The sequence below is a fragment of the Glandiceps talaboti genome, chromosome 15, assembly GCF_964340395.1.
Source record: "Glandiceps talaboti chromosome 15, keGlaTala1.1, whole genome shotgun sequence".
Lineage (NCBI taxonomy): Eukaryota > Metazoa > Hemichordata > Enteropneusta > Spengelidae > Glandiceps > Glandiceps talaboti.
The window spans coordinates 13,757,220-13,775,843 of record NC_135563.1 but is presented as its reverse complement, the minus strand read 5'-3'; the positions used below and the strand labels follow the sequence as shown (position 1 = coordinate 13,775,843).

General features: G+C 33.9%; 1 protein-coding gene across 1 annotated transcript in view; it reads left to right on the top strand.

Annotated features, from left to right (window-relative positions):
- The window catches only part of LOC144446236 (adhesion G protein-coupled receptor A3-like), an 87,966-nt gene that overhangs the window by 35,882 nt on the left and 33,460 nt on the right, over positions 1 to 18,624 (top strand). The window lies entirely within an intron of this gene.

The following is an 18,624-nucleotide window of genomic DNA, read 5'->3' as shown; positions in this document are numbered from 1 at the left end:
GGCATCCAGACTAAACTGATAACTGATATTAACAATGTTTTAACATCCCTGGTATCAGAGGAAGAATCTAATAAAATGTATAAACTGAGAAATAAATTAAGAATGTCTATAAAGAGTGAATGATATTACTATCAAACAGAAATCATTTAATTCAAGAATATATATATAATAGAAAAGTAAAGTATTCATATCTCATGAACAAAAAAATCATATGGAAAAGTTTTGATTAAAAAATTAAAACTGGTAGAAAAGTATAATACTTAGAGACAATTTGTTGTTATTGGTTAATCTTCAGGTAATGAAATACTCGTAGTATAAAAAGGTACAAAAAATGAGAAATATGAAGTCTTACAATGATGGAAATGTGTTAGAAATTTGAAATTATAATTAATATGTACTTGTAAAGAACTGATGAACATCACTTATTAAACACTGTCTTATTACAATTACATGTACAAAATGGACACGCACTAATATTTGAATATTAGGTTTGTAATTTCATCAGTAAGAAATTCAACCTTTGAAAGGAGTTTCAGTATAGTCCTCCTGTTCACCCCAGTATTTTGCCATACACATCTTCCATTCTATCTACATGTACATCTATACTCCTCCTGTTAGATACATGTACATGTATGCTAGTGAGTCAAAGCACGCTTTGCAGTTAATAAGGATAGACATCTCGTGAGTCAGTTGTCTCTATAATTTATGAGTTCAATTTTCAACCTTCTCCTAGCATTACGTTATTGTTGCACAACAAGAATTACAACTTATGGTCATGGATAGCTGCCATGATTGGTATGCACAAGTTAGATTAAGTCCAATTGATGTATTACACTCTCTGACATCTCCCAGATCAGTGAACTTTGTGACTGTTACACAACTCCCACTTCAGTGAATTAACTCATGGAGAACTGACTGTTTTACAACCTCTAATATAAAAACTTTGCAATTTGTGGAGTCAGCAACCTCCACATCCATGAACTTTACAATGTGTGAAGAACTGACTGTTACACCTGAATACTGTACATGTACATGTATGTGTACATGTATGCAACTTGTGGAGAGCTGACTGTTTCACAACCTCACCATCCATCTAGAATATTGCAATTTGTGGAAAGCTGACTGTTTCACAACTTCCATATTGGTGAACTTCTCAACTCATACAGAACAACTGTTTAACAACCAACTTGTGCAGCAAGCTGTCTTTTTTACAAGCCCCAGATCACTAAAAATATTGCGAATTTTAGCAAATTTATATTGTTTTTAACAGCTCCAAAATAGCAAGCTGTGTAATTTATTCATTTGTAATCCCCACTGCAATTTTGTACACAACATAATCCATACTTCATATCACTGAATTGAATTGTGCAATTGCTGGAGAGCTGACTGTCTTTAATACAACACTTATGTACATTTGATGAATCTTAATATTGCGTGTCCTCAAAATTGTTTAACTCCACAATCTTGAAGTGCTGACTTTTACAGAAATTCAGATAAAACAATCCAAAATCTTCAGAAAACCAAAGTGTACACAATTCACAAGTTTGGGAACTGTGAATGTGTCAATGCCATTCTACTGAAACAGTTCATTATATGCTGTTATATAAGTCTCTCAGCAATCTAAACAGTTACATGAATGTTCACTTTTATCAGGGGTTTGTGTCTAAAAAAACAGAAGTCATAAATTTGATGTGAATTATTGAGTAAAGCAGATATCTCTCTATTTACTACTGATGCCATCTGTGTATAAGAGACATCTTGTAGTAAATCAAGACAGGGACCTGCCACGTTGAGATCATTAGGACTGACTGTTTTTATCACGTTGTCTAATAAACTGTACAACTCTTTGTGTCAACAATGCCTGCCCTGAATCACATTCTAGTATAATACCAGTATACTGTATGTGAGTATTATATAAACTCGGATCAACAGGAACTCAAAGCTATCAAATCTTTCTTTCATATTGATAACAATTGAACATATTCTTATATGTATATATACATTTTGTATAAACAAAATGCTAGATTAAAAACAGTTATCCTGCTGAATTTTCTCCTTATTTTATATATTATTTATGAACTCATATATTTTTGTCATGATATATTATCTGAAGTGAGTTGGTACATGTACATGATACAGGAACAAACTCCTAAATCATTTTACTACCAGACTGTTTATTACCATCACATAAATTTATATGCCTAGGTTTATATAATGTTTGTGGAAGAGTTTATCACATATCAAGATGACAATTTTCCACACAATGTCGTGTTAATTTTTCCGAAATAAAGACAATTTTGCAATAAATGAAAACTGTTAGCGTGGTTTCAAAGTTTAGAGTTTACTTTTTGTTATCAACAATTGTTTACATGTAAGACATAGTTTTTGTGGAAAAAGACGTGTGTTTCCTGTCCAGGATTGGTCTAATTTCTATATAATGTAAATCAAATTTACCAGTTTCCAAATATTATAGCTATATACCTTTCACTGAGACGTTAACATTTGTATTTATTATCATTTTGTCTGTAAACTAAAATCACCTATCCATTTGTAGAGCTCATCGTTATTACATGTGAAAAGGAGGGAAACATTTTTTGAATATAAAAACACCAACAGTTTTGTCATTTCAAGCCCAAACAAATTTTGTGATTTGCAGATTAATACCCTTTGAATAATGAGAAGAGAAGCAATACTGTAGCTGTCTAGCTTGGACTGTAAATTCTGAGAATTAAAAAAGAAAGTACATATATTCTCCTGACCTTATCGGAAGTACATGTATATCGCTACATGTACATGTACATGTATATGTATACTTTGGACGCTAATAAGACATTAAATCAAGTCTTCATTCTATGAAAGTACATGCACATATAGATACTGCAGACAGTGTTAACTAGGAAAATTAGATTGCGTCTGGAGACAAAATGTCTTAATAGGTCTAACGCTGTGAAGGGTTTAAGTTAGGCCAATAGACTCCATCAAGGATATTACTCGGAATGATTGGCTAAAATATAATACGGTTTTGTCAGGCTTGTCTAATGCAGTGGAAAAAGTAATAATTTACTACTATAACATGTCTATAGCCAACTTGCTACCTTCTGTATTCAGTAAATGATACTTGCATTTCATCTTCTCTTTCATTAATATACACGTAGTGTTCATATGATGACAAGTTTTGGTTGAATTTAGAGTTTTATTTGAGTTCCAATATTATGATGTAATTAAAAAAATGAAGTGTTGTAGATTATAATAATTGAAATAATGAAAAGTTTGTGTAGACTGATAATATTACTTCAAATATTATTTACAGAAGTAAATATTCAACATCTATCAAATATTAAATCTTTCTGGATATGAGGAAAACATATCTGAGAAGCTGCAAGATTTATTGACATTCATAGCCAACCCTTCATCAACCATGAAGTCTAAAAACAGGAGAATCTTTTTATGTCAGAGTGATTGTTTATGTTGGAATGAGTGAAAGACATGACAAGTACAAGTAGTCATGTACATGTAGCTATCAAGTTATTAGTCCTGCTTGCAGATGGAGTAAGTTAGGACTTGATTCTGACATAGGACTTGATTCTGACAATGTCCCTCCCCTTCTCCATCATACGAAGAGTCGTACATGAAACCTAGGCTTGTCAGAAATGTCAGTAACTAAAGACCAAACATGCCAAGTGGTAAAATATGAACAATTTAATTGACTTGCATACTTGAAATAGGCCATTGAATAGGACATTGTCAGAATCACATCCCCATTTGCAAGCAGGAGAGTGGACCATCAAGTTGTGTGATCATAGTACTACATTGTACAATGTATATCTTACATGTACCTGTACCAAGTTAAATGTAGCATTACATTAATTGAAAACATTGATGATTTTTGCTAATTTTAGGGACTGTACATGTATTACATTTTGTATAGACAACTTATAGTATACTCCCATATAAACTGTAGTCTCTACCCTCGTATAAACTGTAGCTTTACTCTGCCCTCATATAAACTAGTTTCTACTCTTTAGTCTCATTTCAACTATAGTCCTTTATACATAATATAGTAAAAGTTTGGTGTCAGAGTTGTCTATCATGACATGCAGTAGAGAATGTGTCAATGAGTAATTCAGTAGCTAAGTACACAAGCTAGGTAATTTGGCAGTCTATTTAGATTCTCTCTCCTACTGTGTGGCTGTCAGCAAATTAAACACAGAACTGATTTATAGATTTGGCTACTAATGAGTGTCTGCCTTCTGTACAGATATCAGGCCAAGATAACATCCAAACACACTATCACAAACTTCCAGGTCTGTGAACATAAACAGTTTTTGCGTGAGCAGTTGTCTAAATTCATATAGCTAGTTACACTATCAGTAAAATACACTTGTAGTGTGTATGTAGTACTATACCTGTATCTGTTGTTGTTAATCCATCTTTTCATATGTGTGAATAAACATTGTGAATATAGAGTAACTGAAACAAGAACACTGTCTAGTAGTGCAGGGATATACAAATGTAGCTAATGTTAAAAGTAGGTGGTAAAATTGGAAAAGTTGATGGTAATACCATCAGTGGAGACCCATAAATAATCTGCTAAATAACATCATTGCAAACCAAAGCCTCTTTTATGGCACCATCGAAACATGTCGCTCAGTCTTTATTTTGAGGTGTAGCGGAAGAAATAACAACTCTGGTTTGTGTGAATATTGTAGAGTGGTATATTCTTGTTGCTGGCAACAGACCCTTATCCCCATACATGTAGTCGTATTGAATGAATTTTATAGATTTATACTTGGTGAACATTGTGACTGACTTTCACACTTTACATGCAAAGTAGCCAGATGAGTGCTGAAAGAAGTTCCTGGCTACTGGTTTCTGATATGCAAGTAATAGGAAGGATCACTTGAAGGTGACAAGGATTGTGAACAAGGGAAATGAAATGCTTGAGGTTTGATATGTGTGTGAGTGTTTTTTGACCTGGAAGTAATTCATAACAAGTGTCAGTAAATCATTGGATGACCTGGAAGTAATTGACAACAAGTGTCAGTAACTTGAGGTATCAAGAGAATTGACCCTACAACATTCACAGGGTAATAACAAGAGACAAGACGATGTAAGCTACAGTTTCCGAACCTTTCGTTTTCAAACTTTTACTGCAACATATCTTGTACAATCTAAGAAATTGTTTCTACTTTGATACCATTAAATTTTCAAAAGTGAATAAAACTTCACAAGCTCAAAAAAGAAACAAAAAACAAAATGGCAAAAATCAGAGAAGCAACCCTGCAGATATACACATACAAATGTACGCAGAGATATTTTTAAATGCTTTGATACAGGTAAATATATTAAGGTAGCATGTGCCTCAGGACAAATTTTCCCTGACGTTGAAAAGCAAAGTTCTGAAAATCATTCCAAGCTTTGCCATTCCTTGTCTTTTTTGACTAATACAGAAAATTCATCAGGTTCACCATCTTGTTTTCCAGGAAATCATCAATTCCCATAGTATTATAATGTAACACTGTTGGTGGTCATATTGGATTCTAAAATGTCTTAATTTTGATGCCACTTTGATCTCTATTTCAAACATATTTGTCTGGGTGACCCCTGATTTTTGTCTTAATTTTAAATGAGACTGGTTTTGAGTTTTCTTGAACAAAGTGGACAGCATTTCTTAGGCACATTTTACTTTTAATATCATTTATAGATAATAGATTGTATGTTTTTTGAGTCACTGTACTGAAGGTTATGCCAGACTGAATAAAAAGTATTAGTCATTTGCAATTGCAAGTTAATATCTTTCTAAACTCAATTCATATTAGTCACAAATAATTTTATTATTGAAACAATAATGGACTGTAGTTTGTAAGTTTCAGGGGAAAACTACAAATGTTGGGATAATCTTGGGTTATTAAGCCTGCACTAGCTGCAGCTAGCTGGGATATGTTAACGAGTGGTCAATATTATCCATAAGCAGTACAGAAACAGATGATCACCGTTGAGGGCGCTGATTTTTGGACGTAGTCTCAAAAATAACTGATTTTATTGATCATGTATACAACTACAAAAATATGTTTATCCACAGGTGATGCTATATGCTTGTTCAGGGTATATGAAAACATTTATTTAAACGTTCCAGTTGCAGCTAGTGTAGCTTTAAAATTATCATTCATATATATATATATATATATATATATATATATATATATGAGAATTGACTTGGTGCAGATGTAGCTGCAAAGCAAATAGTAATATTTGTTCAATCTCCCAAATCATCAGATAAAAATTTAGAAACAGATATACCAGAAATGACATATCAAATACTTTATGGTATAAAAACCTGATTAAATATTGTAAAATCTCCTTCGACATGAGAATACTGAATATATGTTTTGTGTTAAAAGTTGCATAGGTAGATTTTGATAACCATCCATGTACAGCTGTTGACAAACTAACAAAATTAGGTCAGTGTTATTGTATTTGACAATTCAGATCAGTGGTTGTATATGTGTACAATACTACATGTACACACTGCATGTATATACAATGTACACATTGCATGTGTATTTTAATTGGGAGGGGAATTCACTGTGTACAGATTTTTAGAAGCACTTGGATATACATGTAGAAAGTGATATCGTAAATTTAACAGGATATACAATAATTCTAAACTTTGAAATTCTGTGTGATGACAAAAGCACAATGAAATTTGTTCCTTTGTACATTGATTTAATATACAACATAGACAGCAGGCAATGTACATTTAGTGTGTGTATTATTGTATACATGTATGATGCAGTTGGAGCCAATTTTGTTTGTAAGACTTACAATGTAGTTGCACCTAGAGAAATGCTATGTCGTACTCAGGTTTACAGTCATAGTAATAACCATATTATGAATTCCTGGAAATACTGAAAATGTTCATATTAGCATATCAAATATGAATGATATTTGTGAGGTGAGCTTCTTCATCCGTTTGTGTACATGTTGATTTTTACCTAGACACCACTGTCCACAGTTGTGTTATATCTATATGGTTAACAATTGTTCAACCCCTTGTACATTGTACAGCGCTGCTTACAAATGTCAACCTGTGAGTTTGATATGGCAACCCACAATGCATCATTCAATATGGCTTCCATGTGGTAGCTCGAAAATGTTAGGTTACTTTATGATTTGGCCAAGATTGTGACAAACAATATTCAAGACAGTACAACATAACACAAGTATCTAGAATTACATATGAAGTACATTGTCACTCTCAAATTTTGAAAAATACAAACTCATGAAACTTGCCATTCTGTCTTGTTAGAGAAAAAAATTGTATTAAAAATAAAAGCATTGGATATTATGTAGGCTAAGACTGCATTTGTAAGCATGGCAAGGTACACGGTACTTTATCCATCATTTAAGTTGTAACACTGTTCTGTAACCCCGAGGTATTCCATACAAGTGGCAACTGGGAATAGTGACAAAATGCATTCCAGGAATGGGAATGACACGTTTTCTATTGGGAATAGCTGCCTTATTTTGTATGCCAACAAAATAGCATACAACTTACCATTACGCATGTATAGAGATATATTTCCATACACATGCCTATAGCAACTCATTTTTCATTCTAATTTTTTTATGCGCATGTCTTCTTTTTCAAAAGTTCATGAAATATAGATGCATGTAGATGGATGTAGAAGAAAAGAAAAAGTATGATACAGTTACATCCACATCATGTACATGTGTCTGTTTTCTGCCAAATCATACACATACATATTGGCATAAAATTTAGGGAACTTCACATTGTTGCATTCGTACCATCCATAATCCATGTTTTGAAATCATTGTGAATCATTGTGAGTCCAAATTCAAAATTTGCGAAAGAACATTTTTGAAAAAATGAATAATGTTCCTGTTCATATTGAAGGAAAGAATGATATACTGTGCATTTGTATAACAAAGACTTGATAGTATTGCAAATTTACCATTGATTACTTGCAGTGGTGTTTGCATATACTGAATGGTATTTGTGTTGCAGTGCTATATAACGAAAACACGATTGCATGCCTGTATGCAAATAAGTGTGTGACCATTCTATGAACATTATAAAGTCATGTGAACTCAGTTTTTGGAGGTTTTCTATGGAATCTGCTGTTTAGGATGTTGAAACTTAGAGTATTTACATTCTAACTTGAGCTCGCAGTGTTTTCTGCACATGAAAGCATAGCCACAGAAAACACTGCAAGCACTCGTGCAAATAGCCCGAATGCCACACTGGGACATGCGCGTCATGGGATGCTGCTAATTCATGGGATTTTAGCATGGAAACAACATAATGAATGTACAATGTACAGTACTCATACTTGTAGAACCATAAATTATTTCCTGTAAACGGCCTCCATAATTGATAAACCTCACAAGAAATGAAGATAAATATTGAAAAGGATATTTCGTCTAGATAACGATTCATGTTTTCCTTCAGACACATCATTTGTTGTATTCACAGCACAATCATACTGAGGTGTTGCTGATAAATTTTGATGTCGCTATTGTTGATTATCAAATGGTAAACAAAAGTAAAACTCATTACAAGCTTGTATCATACTGTCAGTGAATAGACTTTTGTGACTGATATCGCTGGGTTTTCCTTTGTCGTCTTGAAAAGATAGTACATCATTCATTATATATGTACATATACTTTCGTATAAAATATAACACATGTTACTTTGAAAGTAACAACTTATGGAGAACATTTGCTCTTGTAAATAAGTGTTCATAAAAATCATAGTAAATATGGCTCTCAACACAAAATTGTAATCAAAAGTACCATTTACCAAAACTATTGATAATATTGTACAATGTATTTGTCCATTGAACATTTCATTTGATTTTATTAAATTTATATATAAAAAGTGACTTGTAGGATGCAATTCTTTATAAATTGTAAACAAATAATGTGAATACATTAAAGGGCTACATTGTAGTTCTGATTATGATGAAAATTTTAGTGTGAAAAACAGTTGTGTAGCAGAGATGTAGAAAGGTTGGTCCAGAGCAAAAGAATAATCCTATGTAATCCTTATGGCTACACTGATAAGATAGCACAGTGTGAGAATGTGGGATTGAAATATTGGCCTTTAAAGCATTCATTCCAAGCAAAAGTGATGTCATACGCATGTGGTGAAACCTAATAAATATAAATAATAGATTAATAGAAGGTTGTTTCAGTGGAAATGTGAGAATGTAAAAAGGTTAACCGTTTCGTCTGTACTGCCTTGAAGACTTTGACATAGTTTATTGAAAATGTCAAGCATAAAGTCAGAGAAATCAATAGAGTATAAAACACATCTCCACATGGTGGTAATAATATCTGGATTACTATGCCATTAATCATGGCCTTTAAGGAAACCAAGGTTGTTATTTATATTTGACTCAGGCCATCACCGTCAGCAAATGTCTCGTGCAGTGTGTGATTCATTGCCAACCAGTCTCAGCGGTTGGGAAGTTACAGCACTCTGACTGCAAGGCATTTTGGACACCATAATAGAGTCAGTGCGTTTTTAGCTTAGAGGCTACACGCCAGGATGCCGGTGAATTAGAGAAACTATTTTGCATAATACTAGGATCTGTACCACTGTACAGATTTGTAATAAAACAGTGTTAAACTTTGTTGACAATTTAGGCATCGTTTTCTTTCAAAAAACGATGCCTAAATTGTACATGTACATTAACCTGGAGTCCATGTGGATGGAGATTTTAAGTTAAAAGTTAAATTCACAATCCCCATGATTCCAGGCTACATGTACATCAAGGTTAGAGATTCCACTGCTCAGCTGTATGTACATGTATAATGTCTCATCCATGTAAATACAGGGATTGATGTGCAAATGGGCTACAGCTCCAACATAAATCATAGAAAAACTACTTTGACCTATGACCCCATCCCATAATTCATAAAGATGATAGATATTTACAGATTTACACCACCCAGAACTGGTATATCTAAATGACTTGACTATAACTCAATGACAACTAAACATACCCACCCACTGCATGTTCAATTTACTACAGTGGCAACCAAGGTTTCAGTTTTACTAAGATAGACACAAACTGAAATGGTTGTTGTTCTGGTGTAGTAGATTACACAAGTGGGTGATAATGGTGCTTGTGATGTACAATTGTAATCACCTTGTAATCAAGATAATGTAGTATGGAAGTCCCAAACATGTACACTGCAAGATCATGGATTGGACATCATAAAAATGTCACTCTCCTGTAAGTAAAAGTAATCAGCATCAGGGAAGGTGAGAGCTAAAAATCCCTACACGGCTGAACTCTGGGCTATTGTCAGATACCGGTAGAGGAACTATGGTCAAGGAACTGTGTGACCCATAATATATGTTGAGAGAAGTCAGAAGAGCAAGTTTAAGTACATGTACATTGTATACTGAGATTGATAGATTGTTGCTGGGACAAATGGAGAACTGAGAGAGGGTGAAAGAAGTCACAGAAGACAACAATGAACTCATTAACAAACAATACTAATTAGTATTCTGCTAATGAAGTCAAGAAAAGGAGATGACTTATTATTCATTGTCTGTGACAGCAGGGATTAGTACGGTAATTAAACCAAATTAAGAGATTTCCAATCTCAGGGGAATCAATGGCATGGTCAGGTACATGTGCATTAATTTGAATTTGTTTTATCTACTTCTAGACCTCAAGAACATTCTAATTTGGGTTGGATTTGATTACTTGTGGTCATATTGGTAACAGGGAGGCTATTACACTGGGCTTCATGCATGAATGTGTCCGTCTGTACTTCCAAAATGCAATCTGTGTCATGCAATAACCAATTTAATTCAAACCTTGCACAAAGATCTCTTTCATATGAGACATTCCAGGTTTGCTCAGTTCATTTGTAGATTGTAAGCATGAACACCGGCTGTGGAAATTTGCATAATAATTTATGTATCAATAACATAATTTGCATAATGTTCAGCATATGATATGCATGTCTTCAATATTGAAACATACTCCGACATGTTTATGTTTTACATAGCCATTTCTCTTCATGTGAAAGTATTACTGTAATGCATCTTGTACTGGTATATGTCCATCAAAGGTTACTAAAGCTCAAGAATGGTAGAATACTTTTGAAGCACAGTACTTAGAAACCTGCCAACATGGTGGCCAGGGTGACCAGGATGGTATTTGCAAGTTGTTTTTTCTCTACAGTGGGGAGAAAACTGGATTATTCAAAGTATCAATACCTGATTGCTTCAATGCACTGATGCAACACATGTTATGAGTACACATCAAGTTACACATCTAGAAAGAGCATACATTTGTATATATCATTTTCTGGTATTAAAAATATATTATACAAGGGTGTAATATTTATAACCTGGTCATGAGGGTGCTAGAAGTCATCTATTATTACCCCTTGTACTTACAAGAAATGATAAGATTGATGAGTGCAGGTGTTTGATGGAATGGTGGCTGTGTAGTCATAGTCTTGACATGTGACATCTTTGTAGTTGGCTGTGGTGTGTCATCAGTTGTACAAATTCACACATTTTATGACAACCATTACTGATGACTGTCAAATTCTATGCTGGACTTCTGATCCTGTACCTGAAACATACCCAAGTAGATGTTCTTTCCACAGTTTCTCCTGGCTTTTTTCCTCTATCAGTCACATTTTCAAGGTTTCATATCTAATGTTAAAGAGAGACTTCAAATCAGGAATTATTTCACCAAAGCCCCCCCCCCCCAAAAAAAAAAGAAAAAGAAAAGAAAAAAAGATGCAAATATCTTTCTACAAAACTTTGAATAGTGTTATTCATTACATGAACAGCGCATAGACTGGTGAATGTCAGGCGATAGATTAGTTTTTCCTTATTGATGAGGTGTTTACTGATCATCATCATCAAATACAGTGTCTGCTTCCTTCAAAGTATCAGTTGTGTCTTCCTTTATTCATGGTAATACTTGCATTCAACACTTCAGAGTCGGCCTTAAAGTCACATTTAAGCTAAACAGGTAATCCTGGAGACATGACTGTTTTTCTACAACATACATCTATATAAATATACATGGCTATTATTGATCATCTACATGCATTGGTTTACTGCCAGATGAGATGCTTAGCTCTCCTTATGAAAGCTTACCATTCAGGTATCGCAAAAGAACACCTGCCTATTTGATACTGGTTTAATATTCTGCAACTTAAAATTGAAGTTTCCTTTTCATTTTGGTTAATTTGTGTTATTCTGGGTTAGCAGTGTAGATTTGTGGAAAATTGACAGATGGGAAAGCAAATAATCCCGGATGTACAGGTACTTGGTATCATCCATCATGATGTCACTCTGGCATTGTACATCCGAGGTGCTCGTGAATAACATGTATAATCTTGAGTTTGTCTCAAGTGTTTCCGAATCAAGCAAGAAGAGATGTGAATTTCTTGGTAAAATCTCACCACAAAGGAAATATAGAGTTATGGGAAATTACATAACAAGAAATATGAGGTGATCTGTTATCTAAATTTGTAACTTATCACAGTCTCAAGAGATCATAGGGTTGAACTCGCAACTTTTATAAAAGATACATGTTGAATTACATGCATATACATGTAGTAACTGGTACATTAAAGTTATCGTTATACAACAATATTCTTGGGTAGAATGCACATGTATGGATATAGTTTAAGCATGTACCTATACGTTGGTATATACATGTATGTATACATGCCAAAACGTCTTGTACATTTAGTTCATTTTCCAACTATAAATTTTCCAATATTGAGATATTCAGTTCCTTCCATTACTTAACAGTTTGACCCTCTTTACCAGTTATCATGTAACAGTAAAAAGGGGGTCTATTTTCGCCTACCTGTAGTCTTAAAGTTAAAGGACTTAATCACGCTAAGTACTGTCTCAGCTTTCCTACAAATTATATAACTGCCATTTTGAGTTTTTGAATTTTCCCTTGTTCCCCAAGTCTACAGCCACTCTGTAGATCCACTAGTCTAGAATGGCATCCCTACACTGAACCTGATTGGCAACATACATAATTAGATACTTATATAATGCAATCAGATCATGTGATACATGTACATGTATATAATTAGGTGTGGTCATGAGAAGTTTTATGTGAACGAGCAAACAAGCAGCAAAGGTCATTTTGAAAATGACAATAAAAATAATAGTCTCTTCGTAATACAACACAGACAACAGATATCGTTGATTTTTTGGGGGAAATAGGGCAAAGGTGGAGTGCATACCTAGGGGTCGCCATTGTTGTTGTGGTTCTTTGTGTGACCTCGTGACACCTGGAAATGTGATCCATCAACCTTACGCTAATTACTGTACATCAGATTGTATTCAAATTTATGCGTGTGGGGGGGGGGGGGACATGGCTTCTAGACTAGCTAATTTAAAGACTGTTTGTAGACTTGGAAGTTGGAGGATGAACGAAAATTCAAAAAAGAAAATTGGCAGTTAGGATAGCAGAAATGGTGTAGTTATAGTGTTAATCCTTCAAGACTACAGATATACGCTATATGTCTGCTTTGACCATTGTGTACAAGTAAAAATAATTGATGTAACAGTACAGGGTTTATTTTGACTCTAAGATTCTTAGTCACTTGCACATCTCTACATCTACAATGTGTTGTCATTAAATTATGAACTTGATAGCTGTAGTTCATACCACTTCAATCTCATTCAACATTGGAAAGACAAAACTGATATTTTACAATAACTATGAAGGAAAATTGTCGATGTAAAGTCAAGAACTATCGCAAGTAAGAAGTGAAGTACACTGTATGTTACACAATTAGCATTCATTGTTGTAGGCATGAAGTATGTCATAGAAAACAGTGCCCACCTGTCTTGTTTTCTGATTAGACATAACTGAGGCAAAATATATTTAAAACTGAAAACTATGGTCAATGTTCTATATGTAGATCAGCAAATAAATGACGGAATCGTCACCATAATGAGGGCATGTACATGTACCTAGTGTAAGCCGTTTTAATATTCACCGTTTTATTTGTACTGTAAAAAAATTCATAAAAAGTTTTATTTAGTTAAATCAAAACAGAAATGAGTTTAAACCGAATACGAAATATTACCGCAATGAAGATGTGAATGCAAGTCAAAGTATAGATTGTAACTCGCCTTCCATTCTTGCCAGCTAGGGCATACATTGAAGTTTTCAGCCGAAACAGTATGAGGAGACATACATGGCAGAGTTTAGCATTGCCATACAAAACAGACTATAGTAGGGAACGACTATTTGCATCATGCTGACTCATTCCTATTCAGAACTATTCCCATCCCCTATCCGTAAGGTTCAAACGTTGGATGATTTATTTCCGCTAACGAAGCTAAAGCCTATGTTGCAAATTGTAGACAGCATTCCATTTGGTGTTTAATCTGTTTCTTTTCCTTTGGCTTAAATTTTGCATTTACTTGTCTTCCACAATACGATAACAAGATTTAGTCTACATACGCAAATGTGTGTTTTACTTCATTTGGCTAGCTTGAAGTCACAAAGACAAACCTCTATGTACTGAACTCTCAATGAAATCCAATTTAGGAGACAGACAGACACATTTGGATGAAAAGCGGCAGACAAATTCTATTGGACGTCTTTCTTTCTTTAAATGTCAGCCTACTATGTCAAGATGGAATAGAGAGGAAATGAAAGTTGAGGAGGATTGGGAAGTGAGAGAAGTAATTCATATACAACTATCAAGGTTTCTTTCATACCCACACGTCACATAAATTGACTAACCATTCAATAATTAATTCTGGAAAGGCATATTATGAAATCTCAACTTTAAAGGCAAAATTTCAAGGACAGATAAATTTCAAAGTTGAGTGTTTGTCAGTGTAGGTAAGTGTCTTGAATTATTGGCTGGTGCCTAACTAAAGATGCTTTCAAAGGCTGGGCTATTTAGTCAATGTAGGTATATGTACATGTTACGTAGGTATGTCTTGAATCATTGACTGGTGCCTGTCTTTGCTTTCAAAGGTTGGACTAATAGTGTAGGTACATGTACGTGTTATGTCCATTTATGTACGTCTTGAATCATTGACTGGTGTCTAACTTTGCTTTCAAAAGTTGGACTAATAATCAATGTAGTTACATGTAGATGTTACATAGGTATGGTGTGAATCGTTGGCTGGTGCCTGTCTTTGCTTTCAAAGACTAGAGTGTCATTGTTCAATATTAAATCCCTTACATCCTTTGATGCAGATAGTGGAAATTTCAAATCAGATATTGTTAACGATCTTATTCTGAATATGGTGGGGGGGGGGGGGGGGGGGGGGGGTAACAGGCAGGTACAAGTTTCTGTTCTCTGTGACTTGGATTTTTCAATCTTCATTAAAAAACACTAACCAGGTTTGAGTATAGGTATACCATCTGGATATTAAGTAAAGCCTATAAAAGCTAGCTGTAGAAAAACTACTGCATTTGTACTACATGTACTAATCATACAGATCTGGCAAATGCATGTACTTTAAATCTCCAGCCCAACTCGCCATTGCACTTACTCATTTTATACATTCATGGATTTTGCTTTCAAAATTCTCATTTTCTGAAAAGGTCAAGTGATGCTCATTCCTGCTTACTTTAACACTTTATGTGTTGAAGTATAAAGAAAATAGACGTCAAATGAGCCAATTAGTACTTTACTTATTCGGCTTTTGTTGAAATGTTCCTGTATACATATATATATTATGAACTAGACTATACAATACAGTCAATGACAATGAATTTCCATTATCATGCAGTTGATAGCTTTGTCATAGTTTTTATCTAGAAAATGTTTTTGATACGTTTATTTGGCAATTTGGATCTTCAGACTGACCTTTTTAAAAATGAGAAAGTTGAAGTCCATGCTTATCTCAGTTTAAATTCCTGTGTTGAACACTTAATTTACATGATTCATAGATTTAGAATATTTCATTTCCTTCTTGATGGGTGTTCTTCATATGAAAAACAATCACGAATTCTACATAGCAGTCAGGAAACAGTGTGGAGTGCCTCCTAGTCACTGCTGAGTGTAATATGAAATTTGTCTGACGCCAGCAAATATCTAACCCAGCTAGGGAGTCTGGCTGTGTTGGAAGGTTCCTCAAGTTACATTACATTCATTGGCAATGAAGTATGTATGAGAGTGCAACTGTACTAGTGTACATACAAGGAGTATAGTCATAAATACATGTAGTATCCTCTCATAATTTTGAAGAAGTCTAAAGTTAGGTTGTCCTGTAGTGTTGTGAGGCTCCTTAAGTTACATCACAATTTCAATACTGACCATGAATGTGTGAAAATATAGCTATACATGTTGTACATGTGTACCTGTAGATGTTTTATGCTTTAAAAACAAAATTGATCATAATAAGTGTAAGTTAGGGAGTCTGGCAATGTTGTGAGGCTCCTCTAGTCACTGTATATTTGTTGGCAGTCAAGAGTATTAAAATACACATATAATATGTAGTCATAAAGGGTATGGTCATAGAACATAATTAATGATAAACAGTGTAAGTTAGGGAGCCTGGCAGTGTTGTGAGACCCCTCTAGCTACATGTACACTGTGTTTGTTGGCAGTCAAGAATGTTGTAAAAGACATGTGTAATGTGTAGTCATAAAGATCATGCTCATAGAACATAATTAATGATAAAAAGTGTAGGTTAGGGAGTCTGGCAATGCTGTGAGGCCCCTCTAGTTACACCACATTCATTGACAGGCAAGAATTTTTGAAAATACAAATATATTGTATAGTTTTATTGCCGTTAAAATAGAAACCTGTCATGAGATATCTATGGGGATTGTGGTCAATCCAGCTGTTGTTAAAACTTATCAATTTGACAATGTGACAGACATCTAGATCAGACAGACCTTAAATTCTCAAATAAGGCTATTTAAATCATATAGTTTTATAACCGCTGCCTGACATCGGTCATAAATTTTGCTGTGTGTTTCAAGAAATTACACGTTATCCTATATTTTACAATGGGTTTCAGTGTTATACCCATTAAGTCACAAATTGGCCTTTATGATGAAATCATCTAATAATTCTTATGGGAGAGCAAAAGTATTCCCAGGAAATGTAGCAAAGTGTTATTTCAATATATACATTATAGCAGTAAAATTATTTTGAAGTACGGTTTGATTTGTTGGAGTGTTCACTACCTTATGATTGTATAGTTGAAATGCTTCCTGGCTTGTTGAAATGGTGCAGAGTTGTTTAAAATGTCTTTGAATACATGTATATATATAACATAAAAACAAACCAGACAAAAATTTATCTAACACACAGACGGATCATTGTGTGGTATAATATGTCAGACATTGTTTAGTTGTAATGAAAGTTTTTTATCGTAGTAAATAATGAAATTATTTATGAATACCAATAGAAAGGGAAACTAGATTTTGTAAGAATCAGCTGTGATATTTATCTGAACATTGAGCTAGTGTCAATCCTGTTTCTGTAAGGAACTTTTGTATAAAAAATATGTAATGTACCATTTCTTTGGATAAACTAACAAGAACATACATAGTTTTTACCTGTGGGGACATTAGCCATCAGCCAGCAGCTGAAATTGTCACATCAAATTAATTCAAAATTATTGGAAATTTATACTGTTTGACAAAATTCAGTCATCGTATTATTTTAAATTGTTGGACATTTATGGCAGTCGACAATTGTACATCGTCACATCACATCATAAATTGTGGAAAATTTATAGTGTTCAACAATACTCAATTCTCTCATCATATTATCTTCAATTTTTTGAAAATTTATGGTGTTCGACAAGTTTCAGTTTTTCAAAAAATACAAATTAGCTGTTAAAACAAGAAGATAAAGAAAAACTGAACATTACAAAAAATTTAATTTGTAAAGCTTGGAAATTTTGATCATCAAAGTAGATTTGAAAGCGTAGATGCAATTGAAACGAGATATATTCTACAAAATACTGAAAGCTCAATTATTTCCAAACAGCAAAACCATTTTTTTCCCCTCATCTGTGATTCCCAAGTGGATATCACTACTTTGAAAGTGTTTTGTATGTCAGAGATATTTATTGTGTGAAAGTGGTCCACATTTCAGCATACTCGTCACTTGTCCATGCATCACTAGCATTTATCATGCCTACCTACTTTGACATTAATGGATTTTGTCACCACCTATGCACTCTCTTTATGTGTTCTGAATAATGACAACCTCTCCCCAAATTCCCTCAGCTGTTATTGAACCAGGCGTGACCCTGTCATGAACTTTTCTAAGAGAAGTGTTTTAAATGGGGACACCACTTAGTGGTCATGTGGTTATCATGTGACCTTTGTACAGTCTACCATCTGTCTGTCCTCTTAGAATACTAAATTGTCATTCACCAGCTTTACAAATTTATTGCAGACAGACAAAAGGGTTTGTAACAATTCATGGACATGTTTATTAATTTATAAAAACATGTCAGAGGAATGAATCCCCAGATACAGATGTGGTTTTTGCATTCCCTCCTGATAACTTAAAACTTTATTCTCGTGAATGTTTTAGATAAGTTTTTTTTTCTTTTAAAAGTTTTTAAATCTGTTATTTATTTCGTTTCATTT